General features: G+C 37.0%; 1 pseudogene; it reads right to left on the reverse strand.

The window, feature by feature from the left end:
• LOC147529163 (uncharacterized) overlaps positions 1-24,458 on the reverse strand; it is a 198,618-nt pseudogene that overhangs the window by 164,639 nt on the left and 9,521 nt on the right.

Raw genomic sequence — 24,458 nt, forward strand, 5'->3', positions numbered from 1 at the left:
CAAAACACGGAGCTCTTCTAGCTGCTAAAAAGAAGAGCTAACTCTGTCCCAGCTAAAACCAGGACAGGAGCATAAACTGATTTTAAGCATAGCTTCCCAAGCATTTCTTCACTTTTTGGTATCTGCTACAAAGGACCAAAATGTACAATAGGATACAAGAAATCCCACTTTGGGAGGTTGGAAGACTAAGATCAAATCTGCAATTTTTCACTGTTTTTTACCATACGTCTCACACAGTTTGAGTACCAGTGATATGATAACCAGCTTGGATACATGCACATCAAAACATTTCTTCTTCTACACTCCCCTGAAAGTCAATGGGAGGTTTTCTGTTGACTTCAGTGAGGTAAGGATGAGACATGACATAGCCAAAAAAAGACATTGCTCTTGATGACCCACAGTCGGTGGGCATGTACTCTCTTTTCAAGTTTTACTCTTTTACCACCTCCTTCCCTCCGAGTCTAGAGAAATGCAGTAAAGTCTGTACCTTCTCTACAACCTCTGTCTTAAATAGTGGGGAGGAAACAAGAGAATGAAACTGAAGTGGCTGGCACTATATCCTCTATTCCTGCCACCTGGCAGTACAATAAAAAGTCCTTTTTGCAGTATGGAGACAAGACTCATGTACAGTCTACATTACAACAGTGATAAAAATAAAGGAATTGAGTTGGCTCAAAATACAACTGTGTGAAAGAATCCTAACGTACATTTGAATCTAATGTATACCTCTGACACATAGCTATATTTAATATCTGCTATCTTCTCTAATCTTCACCAAGTGCAATGCTATCACCTAGAAATGCAAAACTTAGAACCAAAGTAAGCATTTATTTGCAAAATATTTAACGTGGGTTAGAACTGGTGAGACTCTCCTACATTCTAAAAGTATCTGCACAGTATTTAATGAGTGTTTTAATTACAGAAACTTTGAGTCAGTGGTTTTAAGAGAAATCGTAACAGTAAGTTTTAAAAGAACCCTTCACCTACACTCTCTCTGTTGCTAAGTTAGCTGGTACAGAGTGTGAAAAGAAACAGTATTGCATCAATGTCAAGAGTTTAATGTCTTGGATTTTATACACTAAATGTCATCCAAGAGTTACACTTTGAAGAAGCGCATTCCAGTGGGATATCTAATCGGTAGCCTTCTCCATAGTTACATTTTTCCTACTTTGTTGCCAAGCACCTGCATATTAATAGCATATTAGCATATTAGTAACGACATTTAATGAGAGGAAGCACTCCAAAGTAACACACTTAACTCACTGTCTTTATTCAGTGTATCATAGTAAAAGTGTACACTTATGCCAAAGGGAAGTTATGCCTTTAAACTGCAACTCTAAATTGCAACTAACATGCTGAAGCAGGGATGTCACAGTTACACATAATTACCATTTCTACAGGAGCCTGTTTCCTGTGGTGACAGTAGCATATTTAAAAGATAGCATTTTCAGTCTTTGATGTCACTTTTCTCATACAAAACTGTTTTTTCACTAAGAGCTCCATTCAGTAGCCTAGCCTTATCCAGTAAAGCACTTCAGCATATGCCTATATCCCATTTATTTCAAAGGAACTTAGGCACATGATTATGTTTTTTTTTTTTTTTCTGAAAAAGGATTGAACTTAAGTATGTGTTTCAAATGCTTTGTCATATGGGAACCTAAAATAGGAGCATAACTCCTAACTGCAATGCGACTAATACTCCTGACTACCCAGGAATTTTAGTGACAACAAGTTTTATCACGTTTTACAGGTTTATTTTTCCAAATAATGTTTCAGTATCATCTTGTCTTATCACATAGCACATGCTGTAAGCTTATTACAAGCCAACAAAAAGTTTGAAAAAAATATTAAGCTTAATCATATTTGAATCTTTAATACTTTACCAGTGCTCCTCATGGCTTAAAGACCATAAGCTTTAAATACCACAGAAGCTTTTTTTTTTGTCATATTTGAAATGGAAATGCTAAGAAAGGTATCTGCTGCTTGTACAACAGGTTGTAAACCAGAAATTCACAGAGAAGCCAGGGGAAAACCCCTTCCTATGTCTCCCGCGTTTCTCTTTCCATCTTTTGTGTTTTCTTATTCATAATCACTGTAATAAAAAAAAAAAAAAAAAGGTGCTTTCCTGGATAAATATTACAGAACAAAGAATACAGTGTGATTGGCTCTGTTACACTACCAATCTTATTTCCAGCAACCTAGCTATAAATAGTGCTCAGATTGTATAGTAACAGAAACTGTCATCTGTTCCCCTTGTACAAAACACCTCTGTGCTACTCAAAACCTGAGGAAACCGTTTTTAGCAACCCTATCATTTAAGTCACCCTCTATAGAAATACTTAGTCTAATACCTCGGTGTTGTTTGTTGGGTGTTTTTAATATCCTCATTATAACAGTCTGTGGTGGTTTTAATATTTATACACTACGAGTGAAGCATTGGGAAGGCTGTGTCATTGTCATTCTTCTCACAGAAAACTGGGTGCAGTTTTCCTCAAGCCCCTTCAGTGATTTTCATGACGAGGGTAGACCATAGTGGCTGTTGAGGTATGTATAACGAGCTGCCTCTTCTTCATAAGCTGATTACACTTTCTCTCTTAGGATAATTTCTTACAGCTAGAGCACAGAATTGAAAATTTAGAAATGTGTTTTCCGTTTCTCACTGGGCCACAGACTTCCTGTGTGGATCTTAAACAAATCATAGAATCATAGAATGGTTAGGGCTGGAAGGGACCTTCAAAGGCCATCTAGTCCAACCCCCCTGCAAGGAACAGGGATATCTCCAACTAGATCAGGTTGCTCAGGGCCTCATCCAACCGGGCCTTGAACGTCTCCAGGGATGGAGCATCCACCACCTCTCTGGGCAACCTGTTCCAGTGTTCTACAACTCTCATGGTAAAAAATTTTTTCCTAATATCCAACCTGAATCTACCTCCCTCTCTTTTAAAACCATTACCCCTTGTCCTACTTGTTTTACTTACTCTACCTCTGCTTTTCATATCTGAAAAGTAGAGATAAAAGCAACAGGAGCACTTTGAGGCTTAATTCATTAAAATTGGCAAAGAACTTCCAGGTCAATGGAAGGAGGCTGCTACAGATGAACATATTAAAAACGGTAGTAATTTATTTGTGATCTACTTTAACTGATGCAAGATGTTTTTACACTAGAAGCAACATGAAAACTTAACACTATGGCACTGGTATACATATCCAGTTTTATACAGCAGTAACTGTAACTGAAAGATATTATTGTGTTTCCTCTTTTTGGGCTGTGTAACAGAGTACTAACATACACTTCAGGAATAACCTTCTTCCAATGAAAAGTTAAAATGAAGCTAAATGCGCTATAACAACATTTCATGTTTATGCACACATACACGGTACATATACAGAAAGTACGTGCATTGAGATACTAGTTCAAAGAAAAATTTTTCCTTGATGGTGTTACAAGGCCATAATTCCTCAAGCTCAATGATATACATTGTAGGAATTCTCTGAAATAAAATGTGTGTAATTAACTAATATATGATTTTATATCAGGTCCTTTGATTAATATATATTTCATACTAATGCACTGTGGTTAAAGGAAAATAAAATAGTTAGCAGAGGAAGAAAAGACATATTTGTATTTTTAAAAATAATAAAATCTGCTTTATTCCAATAGCATTTTTCCTCAGGATTTTCTCCTTTTAAAAATAAAAATTCCATTTTCCTGTCTGAATTCAAAATGATTGACTGGAGCACAATATTAAGTAATAAATAAAACAGTCCCAGTGCCTGAAAGACTCCTGAATAAAGAGAAAATTATTTTTGGATTTTCCTTCTGATCAGATATGAAATATTCTGAAACGCCACCTCTATAATTTGATAAAAAGCTTGATATCCCCAAATGAAAATAGGATTCAGCACTTTCATTTTTCTGTCTCTAAAGGAACCTCTAGGTAAACTGATTTTAAAAAAATGAAAATCTCAAGCATAAAGGTGGGAGTAATGAAGCAAGTTTAAATATGCGCTGACCTTTGAAATGAACTGCATTCCATGTTGTTTGGCCAAGAAGCTGGCTGTGTTGCTGTCTCCATCAATTTCCACAGCATAAAAGATGTGGGTTTTGGAGCTGCCCTGCTCTCTGGTGGATGTTGATAGGCATCGCCGCAAATACACCAGTGCTGATAGTAACAGCCATATGTTCAACGCTCTGAAATATTAAAAAGAAATCCACAAGGGAAAAAAGTGTAAGCATCTTCCTTGGTTCTTGTTGTTCACTGTAAGAATTTACCCAGAGGTGGCTGGCTGTATTTTATTTTCCCTTTCTTTGGTTAAAAAATAAAATCCTACAATCTTTTATTTAGTAGCAATATTAAACTAAAAAGAAGAAAGCAAAACAAAATATGTTGGTTTTGGAAGCTGAGAGTATTATGCTGTTCGACAGTATCTAAAAGCAAAGTAATATATGTTATATGATTTTATTCACACAAATTCAAAACTAAAAATGTACACTATTTTGCAGCTTTAGTTATGTAATTATTTCCTTTTTTTACTCCTGTTTTATTATATAAGTTTCATTAGTTTTATTCAGCAATTTCCTAATCTCAAGCTGCTCACTAGATCTGAAGGTCAAATGGCATTCCCTGAAAAATTTCAGTGTTTGATATGAAAATAGAAGATTGCCACTTGATTGTATAGTAATTTTAGTAACAACCACTAATTTAAATATCTGTATATCTGTTCTAAGACTCTCTGTAATATATTTTATCAAATATCGTTTAAAAGAGAATCTTATGATCTAATCATATATTGCCTGAAAAATGAATGATAGAAAGATGACAAAGTAAAGATTATACATATAAGAAGTACTACAGGTATCTTAATTAGGCAATATTCATATCTGGCTGAAAATTGACTCTATGCATGCTAATTCTTAGGGACTAGATTCTGGCTTTAAAAATACGACAGTAGCAAGTAACAAAACCATCCTGAGTGATATCCTGGTGTTTCATCTGTGACAAAACAACAAACATTTTTTAAATAGATGTGCTATTAGGTGCAAACAGTGGTAGAAATCCAACTAACTTTTCCACCTACATTCCCAGTATTTTATCTACCTGTTAAGATCCGTACAATAACAGAATTTAAAAACTAATTTTGAAATGGATGGGACAATATAGTTTTGCATGTTATAGGTGGTCATGTTCATTTATATGCTTGCAATGTTTGCAGCAATTATTATTCAAATAGTCTTTTAAAACTGCGATTAGATATAAATTATCAGTGAGATCATAGAAATATGTAGAAATAAACCATTGTATCTGTCCAGTCCTTGAAGATATACATCTGTCTTTCCTAAGCTGTGTCTTTCAATTGCGTCCTTCTTGGAAGTCCAAGAATTAATACAAAGCAGCCAGTGACTGAATTCCACCCACACGCTCAGTAGTAGCTCTTTTTAATATTAGGTACAAATTAAGGTGCAACAGAAAAAAAGTTTATCTCATATCTTGCAGTCCACAACAATATAAACCTATGATCTTTAATAAACACTGCCAGACTGAAAAAATATACTTAAGGTATCTGCACAGCTAAAGATAAAAATCAGATCTTGAATGAGAACCTACCAGCTAGATGCTTCTGAAAAGGCCTAGTAAAGCCTGGCATATGGAATCCCAACAAATGACGTTAGAGCGTTTCTGGATTCTGATTGCTATCTGCGGCATAGACAGAGCCTCTTAGAAATGGGAGATTTTTTTAGCCAGACATATGCAGTCTAAATTTCTTAGGTTCCTCTTCAAATTTTAGTTAAATACGTAGTAGGAACACTATTTGTTTTCCACATGGTGTTTTTTGGAACACCAACGACTGAGGTAGTGGGAACTACAATTTATTTCTGTTGTCTAGCAAAGCAATCAGATTACAGCCCTATGAAATGAAGCCCAGAAATCGCGGAAAGGAAGCCATGAAGATTATGGAAGATTAAGTTTCAGCTCCTACCTGTAAGAAGATCAAAATTTCATCACGTGTTGGCCAGGACAATGCATGATGCTAAATGCTATGCATTTGTTTGACTTGATGTTTCTTCTGCTAATGCAGCTGTGCTTTGTATGAGCTATTTACTTACATAGTGATTGAGTCAGGAAAAAAAAATGACATTACAGCTCAGTCTACTCTAAACATGATTCAGAATGGATTTCAACCAAGGTCTCTTCCTATCAATTCTAACGTGGCCTAGAGCCATTTTGAACTCCACAGCCAGTTTAGGGCAATGTAGTTGGCCCATATTTAGAGTAAGCCAAAGGCTGAGGAATGTACAGAGGAATTGGGGCTGCAGAGAGAATTAAAAAAAAAAAAACAACACAAAAACCAAACCAGTTGATAATGTAGACCCACCCTGTATAATTTATTCAGAATAAAACATTTCAAGAACAAAAGATCAAAATCAATCCATCTAGAATGCCCTAGATCTGGGTCCGGCCGGGCCCAGAGGGTGGTGGTGAATGGAGTTAAATCCAGCTGGTGGCCGGTCACCAGTGGTGTTCCGCAGGGCTCAGTGTTGGGGCCTGTTCTCTTTAACATCTTTATCAATGATCTGGATGAGGGGATTGAGTGCACCCTCAGCCAGTTTGCAGATGACACTAAATTGGGAGGTAGTGTTGATCTGCCTGAGGGTCGAGAGGCTCTACAGAGGGACCTGGACAGACCGGATCGATGGGCTGAGGCCAACTGTATGAAATTCAACAAGACCAAGTGCCGGGTCCTGCACTTAGGCCACAACAACCCCCTGCAGCGTTACAGGCTTGGGGAAGTGTGGCTGGAAAGCCGCACAGCAGAGAAAGACCTGGGGGTGCTGGTCAACAGCTGATTGAACATGAGCCAGCAGTGTGCCCAAGCAGCCAAGAAAGCCAACAGAATCCTGGCATGTATCAGAAACAGTGTGGCCAGCAGGACCAGAGAAGTGATTGACCCCTATACTCAGCACTGGTGAGGGCACACCTTGAGTACTGTGTCCAGTTTTGGGCCCCTCACTTCAAGAAGGACGTTGAGGTGCTGGAGCAGGTTCAGAGAAGGGCAACAAAACTAGTGAAGGGTTTAGAGAACTTGTCCTATGAGGAACGGCTGAGTGATCTGGGACTGTTTAGTCTGGAGAAGAGGAGGCTCAGGAGGGACCTTATTGCTGTCTACAATTACCTGAAAGGAAGTTGTAGGGAGATGGGGGTCGGTCTCTTGTCCCACGTTATGAATGACAGGATGAGAGGGAATGGCCTCAAGTTACGCCAGGGGAAATTTAGGTTAGATATCAGGAAAAATTTCTTTACAGAGAGGGTTGTGAAGTATTGGAACAGGCTGCCCAGGAAGGTGGTGGAGTCCCCATCCGTGGAGGTGTTTAAAAACTGTGTGGATTTGGTGTTGAGGAACATGGTTTAGGGACCCTGACAGTGCAGGGTGAATGGTTGGACTCGATGATCTTGAGGGTCTCTTCCAACCAGATGATTCTATGATTCTATGATAAGAGTATTCTTTTAGGAAAAGAAAAATACAGGTTGATCCCCCTGTAGATACATAAGGGTAGAGCACTATATTTTTCAGTAAGGGACTGACACCACTGCAGTATTGCTAAAAGTGTTTTGGAGATATTTGTCTCTTCTGATACTATATTCCTTGACATTCACTCTACTGCTTTTAAAATCCAACTATTTTGCTAGACTAAAGTAGAGATATGCAGAACTTAGTCATTTTTTCTAGCTGACAGGTTTGGCAAATTTGACCTGACCTGAATGGAACCACTCTGCAAATTAATTTTTTTGACTACCAACCAATTATTGTTTTTTTGGGGGGAGGACCACACAGGAAAAATTCTAGAGACAACATAATGCAAACGTGTCTGAGAGGCATTTCTTATACACTAGTAGTGGCTCAAGCTATCGTCAAAATTCTGAGAGATTAAATAGGAAGCAATATAAAAATCAATAATCACAAAAAGCTTCTGCTATTCATATATACATTAGGAAGCTTCAACCACCAATAAAAAAATTAGCCATATGTGACATCAAGATGATACTTAGAAAAACATTTGATTGACAAACTGGAGAAAAAATTCTACAATTAGTAAAATTTTAGATGTCTGTTTCTGAAAACAGATGGTAATTGTGCATATGTATATTTTCACAGAAGAGTTACCCATTTAATAATTTTCCTTTCCACAAAAGTACCAATTGACTGGATTATTGCTCTTCAAGAAAACACAAATCCATCTCAGAAAGCGGAGTTGGTAAATCCACTGAAACATACCTTCAAAAGCAAAGCAACAATTTAAAGAATATTGTATAAGTACAAGTAATAATTGGACACCTTCATAATCATGATGCTGAAGCAAACCAAAACAGGTGTAGTTTCACCCCAGTTATTAGCTCCTGAAAACAAAGTGAGTGGGGAACATACATTATTTTAACTTTACAAAAATTCTATCTACTTCTTCATGGAAACCTTTGGGTCTCACTCATAATGTGGAATAGGGACTTAAATTCAGTGTGAGATGAAAATTTAGCCAAACTTGTACAAAGCTTTGAAAACTGTAGTCATAAGGCCAGGAGAGGCATGTAACAGTTAAAAACTGAAATAATGAAAGATTTCACCTGCACAAAATAATCCCCATCACAAGACTGATCCTATATTTCTCCTATAATGCAGTTTTTCCCTATGTTCCAATTCATATACTGGGAGAACAAAGAGTCTCCAAATAGTCTCCTATAGTCTCCAAAGGCAGTACTAACCGAGGGTAAATTGGACAGAGGAGGATCTGTGTGGCAGTAGAACGGGAGAGTGGACAGCAAGAGGCTGCTGTTGGCCATGAGTGAAACTGGTGATTTATATTAGAGGCCTTGGATTGACTGATGAGGATGACTAGGACTGAGAACTGAGCACCAGAGCAGTGGGATTATTACTTGAAAGTGAAAGAGGGTAAAAAAGAATCACAACAGCAGCGACTGAGTGAGAAACTGAAATAAAGAAAATATTTGCATACCTGAACTCACTGGGACCTCAGCTGACATAAAGTTAGTTGGTTCCAGTGATTTGAAGTACAATTGGTTAAAAAGAACTAGAAAAAAGAGTCAGGAATGACAGTGAGTCTGGAAAAGTCCAATATTAGATGAAGAGATCTGCGTGATTTAGGGAGGGAGAGATTAGAGAAGGGGAGAACTGAAAGAAATACAGAGTGCTGAGGAACAGCTGACTGCAGAGAAACAAATGCAGCAAGGAAGCAGCAGTGTGCAACCAAGATTATCTGGGCGAAGAAATATGGGGCAAGGATCTCAGCTCAGAAAGACGAAAGGAGGAGAAAGAATAAATAACATGGGAAAGTTAACCAGGCTGTAAAGAATAAATCAGAAGACTCTATAACCTTTGGACTAGCTCTTCTCCACAGCCTGGAATCAAATCCTAACTTCCAAATCTTGTTGTTCCACTGAAACTTAAAAACACAAAAGAACCAAGTGTCTTAATTCCACTTACTGAGCCACAGGGATAGTCAAAGCCTGGTAATTCAAAGAGTGTGAGTGTGTTCCTTCAAACAGCAATGTTCTCTACTGTGGATGTAAGGATTCCAGCCCCATTTATGCCTCCATGAGGTATTAGTAAGTTCCCAAAGGATGACATTTCTACTCTAATGATCCCACTAAGAATACACTAAGCATGAGTTAATCATACACACAACATATTACTCTAATGAAATTTTTTTAAATCAAACACTAAAAAATTCCCAATTAAGACTATTGGTGGAAACTGATATTGAAATCAAGAGTCAACAGAGAGTGAAAGGTATTTTTAGAGGCTAGGAAGAAGGGCAGTTAAACGTCTGAAACAACTTCACAACTTATAATAATAAAGTCACATATGGTTGACTGCATACAACACATCTTCTTCGATGTCTGCCTATATTTAACTTTCACAGTAAATATAATATGTCCCAAAGTGGGCTCTTGAGGGCTAGTAACTAGTGGCATCCATGATTAATGTTATATGAGGGGATAGATCCTATACAGGTCAGTGCTTCAACCTGTCCTAATCTTCTGTTTCTTCAACAATGAATTTGAAAAGAAATGCTTTGTTTTCAACAGTAGAGATTAAACTTTACTTATATACACTGGAAAGCAATTTAATTTCAGAATACACGATTTCACCTAACCTATCAAGAAAGAAGATAGCTGAATCTAATTACAAAACAAACAAACAAACAAAAACCAAACAGAAAACTCTACCATTATTCTGGTTTTAGGTTACGAGTATGAGACACTGTAATATGATTAAAAAAATATAAACAGTTTCTGTATTAATCAAAAGGGTAGAAGATTGATACTGGATTTGTAACAGGTCTTTATGCAGTAGACCAACTGGGATCAATGCTATGGCAGTAGTGTTTCTATCACTAAGTGCTTGTCACAACAAAGAGTATTTTGAAATAATACCAAATCTTTTCTACATGGTCAGTAGCAGATGAGCATCATGTCTTACAATTACTAGTCTTGAGAGTGTTCTGGGTTTGTTACATCAGAGATTCCAATTTCAATTTTAAATATGAATAATAAATCCTACAACAAATTAGTAGTTTCCTGAAGTCATTACACAACACATGCTTATGTTTCTGAAATGTAATTTTGCTATGTAGGTCCATACACACCAGAAAAAGATTATATTGATGTTTATAGTCACACACAAAGATAGTCAGATGTAAGCCTAAATTTCTCAGGGTAATCGAAGCTAAATATGGTTTAATCATATTTAATAGTAAAAAACAGTGATTATCACCAGAAATGTTGGCAAAAATATTTTTAAAAAACCTAATCAAATGTGAAGCGATGGTAAATTTCCACTTTTCTATCAAAGGCGTCCATCATTTTATAAACTAACAAAATCTACCTAGAAAAAAAAAAAAGGGAAGAATGACCGAGGATAGGGTGGGTTTTTTAAGGAAAATAATTGGCTTTTTTCTTGTAGCATCTTCCACTGAGAAAAAAAATGATTCCCTTTAATTGTAGTGAGACATTCTCTAGTTTTTGAGGAAACACTGCAAAATAGCTGAACTACACGCACCACTTTCTGAATTATGAACAGTTTTCTTACAGCTTTGTATCATATGCTGACCAAGCCCAGTTTTGCTCCGGTTTATGAAATGTGACAAGACCACAGTTAAAGTTGATCTATGCCGCAGGCTATTCGTGTTGTCTACTCAGGTAGTATGTCATAATGCCATCAGTCCAGATACAGTACCTTCTTTGTTTTCTTTCATTTATTTTGCTGAAGTTTTACAACACCAGAGACAGAGGCAAGATCTAAATTTATGGCATTGTTTCTCCCAGCTAAGAATAAGCACCAAACCATGAGGGTGTATTCAGAAGCATCTCCTGTGATGTCCTAGACCTGTAGAGACAGCATGTGCTGTTGATTTTGTTTTTTTTCACTGAAGAGTCACTGAAGTGAAGAGTATGTAATAATGTACACATCATTTTATTGCATTTTTTCCGAGCAATATTTTTTTTTATTTTAAAATGTACTGGTACTGGCCACCACTTTTTAAAGGATTATCTTAGAAACTGTCAGCATTTTAGCATTTTCCAGCTTTAGAAAAGTATCATTGACTGTACTGGAAACTGAACAGAGTTCAGTTACTGATACAGCTTGGAGTTTACCAGACTTTCAGAGGACATCACTGAGTGCGAAGAAACTTCAGAAATTAGCAAATTCTGTAGATAGTGTAAACATAATCTTGAAAACAGAGACATATACGTTCGAGTGTGTTTTGTTCCTTTAGTTGCTACTATTTTTCTTGGAAACTAAGAAACAGGAAAATTACACACCACTCCTCAGTCAGATTGATCTCAAAATGTTTTACAAACCACATGTACAGTAACATGACAATAATGAATAGAAAATATTAGAAACATAAAACCACAGCTACCTAGGAGTTTCAACTGGTCAGGCTGTCTATTAAAAGACTGAAGTACTATAAAACTTCTGCAACCAACTGGGAGAAATTACTTGTATATAATCTGCACATTACTATGAATTAAGTGGTACTATTCTAGCCCTGTGTCCTAATAGTATAAATATGTATAATTTATAAGAAATGTTACTATCTTCTATTAGACTAAATGAAATATTTAAGGGGAAAATGACAAGCTTTCAGGCATATAAGACTTTCCTCTAGTCTAAAGCAGAATTAGTAATCTTCCCAACTAAATAAAAGTTGAGAGCAATTGCTCTGATTTTAATTTAATCAAACTTGCCAATTCAATTAACTAAAAGATAAGATAGTTCATAAATATGGGGCGGAGAAATATTAGAACAGGGAAAGACAATACATTTGTTTGCTCCTCTGGGACAGAGAGAGAGCAAGACAGACACAAGCAATTTATTGTCTGTGCAGCATAGAAAGGTTATCCTGGGGTGGCAAAAAATATAATGTGCCATAAAACCAATGTCTCTGTTGAGTCCATGGTTTTAGTGCCCAGTAGAGTTATGAATTTTAGTTTCAGAATTATCTTTTGAAGATATTTTGTATGTTTCCCTTGAGCAGCAGGGCTGAGAGGTCAGAGATGAAGTGGCTGCTCTGAACTAAAGCAAATGTGACATAGCTATGCAACCTGGAATTCAAAATTCAATAAGGCTTGCACAGCTACCCTACTTTAAGGTTCTCTTTAATTGCCAGGAGTGCTCACTCTAGAAAAAAAACTTATGCAAAACTCCCCTCTTAAGCCATTTTCACCTGTTAGAGTAGCGTGAAATAATCTTAAACTGATCTTAAATGATAGCTGAAAATTATTTAACTGTGATGTTGATAGGACCATTATAGAAAAAGGAAAACCTATATCTGGTATTAAGCACTTGCTTCTCTCTGCTCTGACAAAATTGAGAGAAAACCCAGCAAAAGTCTTGAGTCAATCTTTTACTCAGCATAACTTAAATGAACTCCTGAGCTCATTCTAAAGCACTTCCAGAATCCATATTAATCTCAGGGTCAGGAAAGATTAGGAATGGCTCAAAACTCTTGGTGTAGGAGAACATTTTCCCAGTGTATGTAGAGGCACAATCACTTCAAACATACTGAAACAGTAGTTTGAAGGCTCCAAGATTTCTTTACCGAAGTACTACAAACACTTGTGCTCACAAAGCATTCCAGGCTGAAGCCTTCCAAGAGATCTTTTAGTGTTTTTCAGAGAGTAAGATCCAGCTGCCAAACCGTATCTCCGACACGCGATACTGCAGAGGTTTAACACTCACTGGGTGGTTATCACACACTTAAAATTGCCCAAATTATGCTATCACTCAATGGATGATATAACAGATAAATTAAGTGTTCTGAATTACATAGGCTGTCATGCTCACTTCTGTGTGCTTCATAGCTAGTCAGTAATAAGGCTGTAAAAAATTCTTATGAAAAGAATACAGATAAAGGGTACCAAAGGGGAGAAAGAACATCTTCTCCCAACTGTGCTCCTCCAAGAAATGAGAACAAGGAACAAAATCGAAAAGGAGGTTCCAAACAAATTAATGTTACACATGTAATATATACAAAATATATCTGAAAGTTTACATATGTATGAAAAAAGAAATAGAATAAACAGAAGATAGTGGAACTGTACAAACAAGGATTGCATTAACAGAGCACTTAAATGACTGAGTCATGCTTTAAGTGTTTTTAAGGGGCCAGAATGAAACTTCATGAGAGACTTAACCATCATACCCAAAAAGTATGTTTTCATGAGACCAGAGTAATACAAGCATCTTAAGCACTTAGAACAAAATCTTAAGCATCTTAAGCACTTAGAACAAGTCTTAACACCCAGCCTAATACAAGCATCTTAAGCGCTTAGAACAAAATCCTTTTGCTATTAGACCAACAATCTTCTATCCAGCCCTCCAAACAGTGTGAGCTATTCCAATCCTTTTCCAAAGTTTTGGCTTCAATGTCAACTATGTATTTCTGGAATATCTTTCCCTTATCTTAGAATCAACAGATATTTGGTCTTCTCTATAGGTCTCTTCTCTATGTAAGACTCAACCAATTCAGAGCCACCTTAACTAGAGTTGCAAACCACTGTTTTGTTTGTTTTATAAAGTAACTCAGAAGTACCTCTTTCATGTTAATGCTAATGGTAGTAGGACACATAAAAGCAACAAACAATTTCTACATTTGAGTTTTGGGCATTCATTATCACTCTCAAGCCACTTGTTGGCGATAAGTTTTATTAAAAAATAGTCCATCTACAAATTTTCTTCCCTTCTGTGAAAAACAACACTTCAATTAACACCAAAATAGAAACTTCAAGAAGACTAACACAACAACATATCTGGACCAGCTCATAAAATGTTTATTTCTCTTACTTTATTCCATCACCAAGTGAAAACAATCAATCATTCCACACATTTCTGTGTATATGCCCCATCCTTGCAAACATTCAAGGCCAGGTTGGACAGAGTTCTGAGCAACCTTATCTAGTTGAAGATGTCCCAGTTCATTGCAGGGTGGGTTGGACTAGATGACCTTTGAAGGTCATCTATTCTATGATTCTATAGCTTGCAGAAAACAGAAGCTGTGTGATATTGCAAAAATTGTGTTAAACCTCTTAATCTATTGAGAAGCTTCTGCAGTGTGCAAAAAGAATCAATTGTCATTTTGAGAAATTTTGAACTTATGTAAACCAGAAAACATTAATTTTTAGTTGAAAAAAAACCACAAAGAAAAAAGAGCAAATTTATATTAGAATCACCATCAGTATCAAGAATGTTATCTCATTGGACGTTCCATGTAAGACTCTTTTTTATGTCTAATGAGTCAGGCAATAAATTCATATCCTAAGGCTAATAAAGAACCTGTTCTAACTAGTTATTCAAAACCAAAGATATTTAAACATATTGCACTAGAAGCATAATTTGCATCTGGTCTGATCTATAAACAAGGATTCCATATACAGAATACTTGAAAATGTGACTGTAAAAAATCAGAAAGGTGGGGATCATACTGAAGCTTCTGCAGGATATTAGGTGATTACTTAGTGCATGAACTGTATCATTTGGTTATAATTTAGAAAATGAACTACATGATATAATCAAAAAATGGAATATGAATAATAAAACATGGATGTAAACTCATTCTTCTTTCTATACAAAACGCAAGGGAAAAAAAGTATGTTAAAAAATAAACTGCTTCTTTTTTCGAAATGATTATAAAACAGAATTAGTATCTCAGAGTGTTAGACTGATACCCAATAGCAAATGGTTTGCCAAGCCCTTCTTCCCCTAATAGGTTTTACCATTATTTTGAAGACAAGGGCCTAAGATTAACAAAACAAAAACTATTTGATATGCAACTTTTTAGCATCTATTTAATTTATTGGAGCAAAGTAATCTTTTCTACAAACTTTACTATCATTAGTAAGAAAATTATAGCCAGAGAATTATTGCTTTCTTGTAACAATAAAAAAAAAAAAAAGGAAAAATAGCTTTCATTTTATTTAATAGATTCATTAATACAGTTCATTCCCTTGAGAAATACTCTACACAATCAAAAAGGATACCAGAATCTGAATCTTCCCTAAGAGTCAAGAAGAGCTGGAAATGCTTCAAAATCACCTTTAGCTCAACAGTGATTTCTACAGCCAATTAAACAGTGGAATTGATGGACTCTGAGAATGCCATATGCTGCCCTCTGCTGAAAAGATGATCATTATGACTTGAGGTCTTAAGGCTGGAAGGTCTGACAGCAGGGAAAAATAAGTGGAGGATCCTCTGATTTTCAGGGATGTGGATAATTCCTTTAGGGAGAAAAGAAGATTAAATGCTCACCTGGGCAAAGAAAAATTTCACAGAACATATGGTGTATATGTATAAATTATTTTGACAAGAACATGAAGTCAGCAAATTGGTTATTAGAATATAACTATTGAGAATTACATTGATTATATTCATAAATGTCTTTAAAATGGCTACCTGTCAAGTAGTTTAGATCTAACATGTGACTTACTTTAAAGACATTATAACATAATGAGAAGAGTCTTTCAGAGTGAAAAATATACTTTCTTTAGCCTGTCCATACTGTTTATTGATTGATGCATATAAATGTAGATGTAAATATTTCAAAGTCACTGTGAGAAAGTTAGCAATAATGCCGCTGTTAAAGATATAATAAAATGTTTACACTCACTTTGGAATACTTTTCACTTTCACAGGCTCATATCTTAGGAAAAAAAAAGTATATACTGGACATTTTTCTCATGCTTACTGTATCATAGTCCAAACAATAAATGCACAAAAAGGGAACAAGCATTGAAGAAACAAGCAGACTGTACATTACATCAAATAAAACTATCTTTATGTTTCATGGAGCAACAGTCTGAGGATGGTAAAATTGAACTTGTCAACTAATTGTCAAAGTCTATGGTTTTAACTGAAAGAAAAGGTATGAGAAAGATGCTTAAATATAATTACTTCAGTAATATTTTCTTCTAAGAAGCAACACAGTCACCCTTCCTTCTAAGGCAATGCAGTATTACTGCACTACAGTACTGTACAGCAACAACAACTAAATTAAATGGTACTCAGTTACAGTACAATCATATTTTTATTTTTATCTACAAAATAATATGGACCACCTAGAATAACGTATAAAATGAAGACTGAAGTACTGTCATAGACCAGGTTTCACAGGATTTTGTGAAAACAGTTGTCCATTTAGCCTAGATTTCCCCTGCGAGAAACCTTTGTTATTATAACTGTTTACAAGAACTTTTCTTCTGAATATTGTCATCTTGCTGGCACAATACTTAGTCTGTTATATGGCACGGGAGGTATAACATACACGAGAAATTCATATGCATGTTGTTTTTTCCTGGGATGATTGCCATAGAAGAAGAATCAGTGCAGTACAATTTGAAGTAATTGAGTGGACAATGGCAGAATTTCCATTTAAATGATACACTTGATGCTTATGTCCGATAGACGACAGGTATCAACTGGCGTTCACTATGAGCATCATAATATGTGATTTATCTCACCCTATCCCTACCTCCATATAGAAAGTGTTAAACATCTATTAATTTTTTGTTAAAATGTTGTCATTTTCTGTTATGTTTTGATAATCAGGAATATTGTTTAATTTTAATGCATAATACTTTAATTTAAGAGGATTCTACTATATGACAATCAAGGGAAAGGACATAGTACATGGTTGTGTTGGAGTTTTACTGTTAAAAGTCACAGAAATTTTAGAGTTAAAACAGATAAACAAGTTATGTGAATCAGGAATCCATGCAAGAACTGAGAATTGGGAACACCTCATCTAATCTCCAGTAGATAACTGGCTGTTACATTAGTGCATGATTACAAAGCTCAATTTTTAGTTCCAGTAAATGATTAGAGCATCTAATGGCAAATCCTCCAAAAGGAGAATTCTTGTCCTGACCATGCCAGCGCAAAGGACGTAGTTCACAGCGTTCCTTTTCAGGAGCTATGCTATGACAGCAACCATCATATATTTAGTTTCAACAGCTTTGCAGAAACAAACATACAAACAAAAAGTTACAAATTTCAAACCAGGAAACTATATAAAAATTAAGTTTATGGAAAAGAAATGAAAGAAGACATCAAAAAGGGCAGAATACATGCAGTCATTAAGGAAACTAAAGGCCTCGTATTTAAGTGTCAGAGCAAAAATGAACACCGCCACCAAAAGGATCAAAAAGACTAAGAAAAAACTTATGACTTACTACAGCATAGTCAGGGACATCAGCTGAATAATATAGGAAGCTATCTTTCAGGAGAAGAGGTGGTATTCAAACGAGTAAAATAAAAAAAATCTTAAACTCATTGTTTGTGCAAAAATACAGTGAGGAACACCAAAAGTTTGAAGAATAACTTGCAAAAGGCAGAAAATCTAATAAGAAATACCTTATCAAATAGATGAGGAGCAGGGAGCATGACATAGGGGGTTATAGTCAGTACACAGAGGTTCCTCTCTATTGCTACTTCTTTCTCACACTTTTTCTCCACTCTAGCGTGGGCTCTCTATGAGCTGGAATCATCTCTGGTGTGGGTCCTCCACGGGCTACAGGGAATATCTGCTCCAGCACCTAGAGCATTTTCTCCTCCTCCTCCTCCTCTGACCTTGATGTTGTCTTTGCTCTTTCTCTCAGTCTTTTTGCTCCCTCCTCCTCTCTCTCTCTAGTATTTTCTATCCTTTCTTAAATACATTATCACAAAGATGCCACCAGCTTGTCTGAGGGGTTCAGCTTTGGCCAGCTGTGGGTCCCTTGCAGAGGCCGCTGGAACCAGTTCTGTAGGAATACATTGCCAGGTTTCACTGTGAAAACTCTAGACTCTCACTGGGATCTGTATTGCGACCTGTGCTGCTCAATAGATTCATAAATGATCTGAAAGTAGGCTGAAAGATTACAAAGTCTGCTCACTTTGATAGTAAAGGTAGTGGTTGTTTCGAATATCTTAATACTGTGTGACTAAGCAATTAAGAGGTAGACAAAAATTCACCACAGACAGTTACAAATTGATAGACCAAAAGAATAATAATTCTGGTTTTACATACACAGCGATAGAGTGAAGTATTATAATTCAATAGTAAGACTTTGGAGCTATAACAGATCACTCCCTGGAAATATCAGGAATATGCTTAATAAGTCCAAGAGAAAAATGTAAATTACTATGCAAGGAATACAAAAAACTTAATGCCACAGAATAAATTAATAGCATTGCCCCAGTCTGAATACTGTGTATAATTCTGGCGTTCCTTGTTACCTCAGAAAGAATACAATACAATTGGAAAATGTACAGAAGAGGATAAAGAATGGATCAAAGCTGACACAGTTTCTGTGCAAAGAATGACCAGGATTCTTTAGCCTAGAAAAGAGATGGGGACATACCAAAGTCCATATATTAGAAGTGGCATTAAGAAGGTGAGTAGGAAAGTATTTTTTAATGTCTCTTCCAATAGAAGCAGTAGGAAATAATAAAGGAAAATAGCTAACAGAAGATTCAAAACAAACATAAAGAAGATAATCTTTCAAAAATGCCAGTAAATTATACCTCTCGCCACAGAATCACGGATACTAAATTTCACTCAAAAAGTAATCAAAATATTCATGGGGAAACAAAAATCTACCAACGGCTACTAAAAATAAAAATCCCTAATAAAAAATCTCCCTAATTCGGAGATCTCTGAGCTCCAAATCATTTAAGCCTTGGAGAGTATTCTGGGAAAGGATCACTCCCAGACCAAAAACTGTACAAATTATATCAAAAATGTACATTTTGAATACAGAACTATGACTCATGGCTCAAACACAGCCACTGAGTTTTCAGACACCTAGGGTATCTGAGACCTGGGGCTGACAGGCATGAGACTAGAGGAAATCTGAGTCCTTCTGGAGTAACAGCTGGAGGCCTGGTTAAATGTGGTAGGACATTTCAAATAGCACTAGACACCTATATTCCGGTTATTAAATCCTACCTTTTATGTTGAAAGAGGTGGCTCAGGTCTCTATAGAGGCCCAAATGTCAGTTACACCCTTTCCATTTATAAGAGATTGGTAGCCAGTAAACATGCTTACTTTGTATGTAGAAGCACGTTTGTTAGTGCCATAGTAAGTTGAACCTCAGATAATTAATGTTTATTGTCAAAGCACTGCCAATTTTGGATGTAACAATTAAATCCAAATTACATCCATAGTGAACCATCTGGTTTTGCTATGTACCACTTATTACATTTATTTTTCTTAAGCCCTGTTAACATTTAATACTTTTCCAAAGTTTATGTTCAGAACAGAGAAGAAGTTATTTGCCACAGATCAACATTTCAACTTCAGGTATCACAGTTACCTTGATAAATTAACAGAATGCTAGTGGGATTGCATATCAAACATTCAAAATAGATTCATATCCACCAATCCAGAAGTAATTCTACCCCTCTGTACCTTTGAATAACAACACTGTGGTATTTCATGGACATCCACTATTCTTTCCCAGAAAACTTCAGATTCATTTAATGCTCAGGGTGAATCTGCTCTGATAGAAAATCATGATTGTAAGTAGAATTTGTATTTCATTTGCTGCAGCACCTGGAAATTGTGTAATAAACAACCACACAATTGAAAAGAAGGTATCATGATCAAAACAGGTGATAGCTTCCCTGGAAAATTTGGATTGTGTCCTCCTGCTGCATGCCTTAATAACATTGATAGGGCACTTAAGCCAAGCTTTTCTGAGGCATCATTAATTGGGACATATCCTATCTCAATTTATTTCTTAAATATCTTTTGCAGAAATGCTGATAACATAGCTGCAAATGTAATCCATAGGAGTTCTGCTTTCAACACACAGAAGTTAATATACAGTAATGTTAAGTACTCTGAAAAATTAGGTTCTAAGTTTTTTCAATTTGCATATCCTGAATTATTTTATATGGATAACAGCACTCTCTTTCCTCTTTCATTTCTCTAGAAGATTGTAAAAATAAAATAATTAAGATTATGAAGACTCGGACAGTGTGTGGCATGAAAATGCAGTAATTCAGTCTTCAGAGCAAAAATGAGCAACACAGGAAGCAGAAGGTTACACCTCAAACAACAGGCCAGCAAAGCTGAAATACAGTTGTAACTGAGACCTGTATTTAATATGTATATATTTAAACTAAATTGCACAGATCGTGGTCCGGAAACAACCACTGGAATTCGCTTAACTGTCAGGGAGTGAAGAGTTCAAGACTGTCTGGTCAAGGGAAAATGTAGTGGATGGACAGGAAAAGGAGTTTGGAAAGAGCATTCTGAAAAGAGGTAAAGGATGTGCAAAAACCTAAGACTAGCTGGGCAAAGACTGGACAAAAGAAACAAGAAGAGGACTGAGATAAACATTCCTTCTATTTTAGTATCCATAATAGATCAGAAAGCCACATAGAGGGTAGGGAGAGAAATTGTTGAGAGGTCAGAAAAAGGTGAGACTGGACCTGATTATGAGTGTCGATTTGCTCGAGAGTAGGGAGGCCCTTCAGAGCGATTGGAACAGACTGGATTGTTGGGCTGAGGCCAATGGCATGAGCTTTAATAAGGCCAAGCGCAGAGTCCTTCACTTGGGGTATAAAAACCCCAAGCATTGCTATAGGCTTGGGGAAGAGTGGCTGGAGAGCTGCCTGGTGGAGAAGGACCTGGGGGTGTTGGTTGACTACCGGCTTGGTATGAGCCAGCAGTGTGCCCAGGTGGCCAAAAAGGCCAATGGGATACTGGCGTGTATCAAGAACAGTGTAACCAGCAGGAACAGGGAAGTGATCCTGCCCCTGTACTCGGCACTGGTGAGGCCGCACCTGGAATATTGTGTCCAGTTTTGGGCCCCTCGCTTTAAGAGAGATATTGAGCTCCTGGAGCGAGTCCAAAGAAGGGCGACTAAACTGGTCAAGGGGCTGGAAAATAAAACTTATGAGGAGCGGCTGAGGGAGTTGGGGCTGTTTAGCCTGGAGAAGAGGAGGCTGAGGGGAGACCTGATTACAGCCTACAAATACTTGAGAAGGGATGGTGGGGAGGTGGGGGAAGGGCTCTTTACATTAGTGTTGGGTGATAGAACAAGAGAAAATGGGTATAAGCTTAGTCAGGGGAGATTCAGGTTGGATGTTAGGAAGTATTTCTTCTCTGAAAGGGTTGTCAGCCACTGGAATAAGCTGCCCAGGGAGGTGGTTGAGTCCCCATCCCTGGATGTGTTTAAGAATAGGGTGGATGATCTACTTAGCGATATGGTTTAATGGGGATTAGGGATGGTTGGACTCGATGATCTCTAAGGTCTTTTCCAACCTAGAAATCTGTAAATCTATAAATCTATAAATGAGTGAGACTGGCAACTGAGAGGTCTTTGGAGTAAGAACTGGAGTGGCTACATAGGAAATCTGGAACTGTGTATGCAAAGCGGAAAGGAGATTTGACTAAAACAGAAAGCTTGCAGGCATGAAGAGATCAGGTCCGTGGGTCATGATGAGAAACAGGCCATAATGGGAAGCCACAGAACTAAATGAAGGTTGTAAAAAGTTTGGATGACAGTAGGATAAGGAACCTTTGCCAAGGTGATATGGGTGGAACAGGAGACACCGGGAAAACTGAGATGGACTGGGCAGAAAAGTCCAAAAAAAAAGAAAGCATGTTCCTCTCACATTCATCTGTGCAGTGAAGGATGCATAGGCAAATGAAACTCTTATCCCTCTCATCTGTCAGCTTCAGCTTCTCAGCCTAAAACACACTTACAAAAAGCGTTTTTCACAACTACTTTCAATTTCATCCTCCAATTTCCAGTCAGTTTCTCTCTCTCTAAGTCTCAGTCTCAGCAGATGCTTTGTTTTCAACCTCAGGCGCACCCAAGCACCAGCAGCCAGGCTGGGGCTAGCAATGGCCCGACTGAAAGGAGTCGCATTGCAGCTCACAGTCCCGATGGCCCACTGCTATTCCGGCTCAGAACTGCACCAAGAAGGATATTTATTTGAGTCTGGAGCATGTTCAGTAGCTCGGTAGGAACGGCACAGGTGCTAGCAGTGATGAGACAACCGAACGCCTGAGGTGGATGCACAAGCTCTTGTTAGGCGTAGGAGACGCAAAGGGAGGAAGTATTCTCAGTTGCCATCTGTTACAACGACAAACTAAGAGAGGATCAAGCATGCTTAGTGACGACAGAGTATTAGCAATTAAGTCACTGCTGACCATACGTACACTGAGCACGCAAACCACAGTTTTTCAAAGGCCAGTAGCTGTTGAAGGAGGGGACTGGGGAAGAAGGAACCCAAGTGTGGAAGCTTTGAGTAGAGACCTTTTCACCTGGGCAACCAAGTCATATTCCTGATGCAGAAGCTAGTCACATGTCAAAGCAAAGGCAAAGTATTTAAATGGAAAAAAGCATCAACTTTTTTTTTTTTTTTTAATTTCTTTTTCTCCATTCTCTGAAATGACTGGGCCTTTTCAGCTGAACTGACCATAACAAGCTAGCTGACACAGACACCAGCATGTAAAATTTTGCTTCAAATTCTCAAATTCAGTTGTAAACAACTGAAAATCAGCCTGTAGTACTACTGGTTCTATATCCATACCTGTCACATTCTTGCTTGGGAAATATCGTTCCTTTGCAAAGACCGAACTATTTGTAATTGGCATATGATTCTGTCTTCTAGAAAGGTAACATTTTGCCAAAACATACATAACTTTATCTTAAACACCATCCCTTTTATAACTTCATTTCAATGCCTGTCTGAACTATTTGCATAAGCTACAAGGGAAGTTCTCAAAGACGGCATATTTGTACTTCAAATTAAGTTTAAAAGTCATTAAATCATATTCTAAAAATTATTTAAGGTCTACCTTTTAAAAATACTTAAATATTCACTGTTCACCAAGAGAAAGAACACAAATGGGAGAATATTTTTTCAAGAAATAGGAAATTATCTTTTGTAATAGTAATCAGGAAAACTGAAAAAAAACTTGTATCACAATTCTCTCAATGGTCAAGATACTCCAAAGAGAGGTGAGATCTTGTAGGTGAAAGTGATTCTTTGCTCTAGTTAAGGAATAAAAGGAGATATTCTGAAGAACACTGTTGAACTCGTGTATCTACTCAGCTTTACATGAAACACTTAAATGTTCACGCTGGCAGACAGAAAAATCACTCTCTGTCCATGCAGTAAAACTATTCTCACGGATAGTAGGAAATGTAAGTTTGTCTTTCCTCAGACAGAGGAAGAAGAGCTAAGCATTCCACATCTGGAATGCTTTAACCACTGAACTCTCACACAGAATGGATATGGCAACACTATTGTTTACATCATCAGACTAGTCCTTCCCCTTCTCCCACATTTTTTTCATTTTTGGATAAGCCAATCCTAAACTGTGATTTGCTTTAAGTAAACCAAAAGCAGTGATCCAAGACTGCATTAAAGCAAACAAAAAATGCAGTCTAAGTTCTCAGCTTTTTGAAAAGAAAACTTCTCCCAGAATTAGTGGTCTGAAAAGGACTTAGCACCAAGGAAGAATACAACAATGCCCTCAGCAAGAGTTATTGTAGGTCTGATTTAGTGTCACCAGAGGTGACAACGGAGCTGTAAATTACAAACACCCAAAAGCTTACAATACAAGCTGTCAGGCAAAGAATTCCCTGCAGTTTTAGACCATCTGGAGAGCTCCAAACTTTTCTTAATTGCAATCAAAAAAGAACGTGAACATGTATGTATAAACAGTGGAATCTCAAATAGGAACAGAGACACTACTTCGCATCAGCTACTTCAGTATTGAAATAATGCATTCAATTTCTGCATCCTCAAGTCAAAAATAATGTCGGTAAGTAGCTAACTATTCACAATATAACCATTAAAGTATTCAAAAACATGACCTAAAGTGAGAGAATCAAGATATTTCACCTCTTTAGGATAATGGATAACTAGATTACAGTCTATA

The sequence above is a fragment of the Tauraco erythrolophus genome, chromosome 2 (assembly GCF_009769465.1).
Source record: "Tauraco erythrolophus isolate bTauEry1 chromosome 2, bTauEry1.pri, whole genome shotgun sequence".
Classification (NCBI taxonomy): domain Eukaryota; kingdom Metazoa; phylum Chordata; class Aves; order Musophagiformes; family Musophagidae; genus Tauraco; species Tauraco erythrolophus.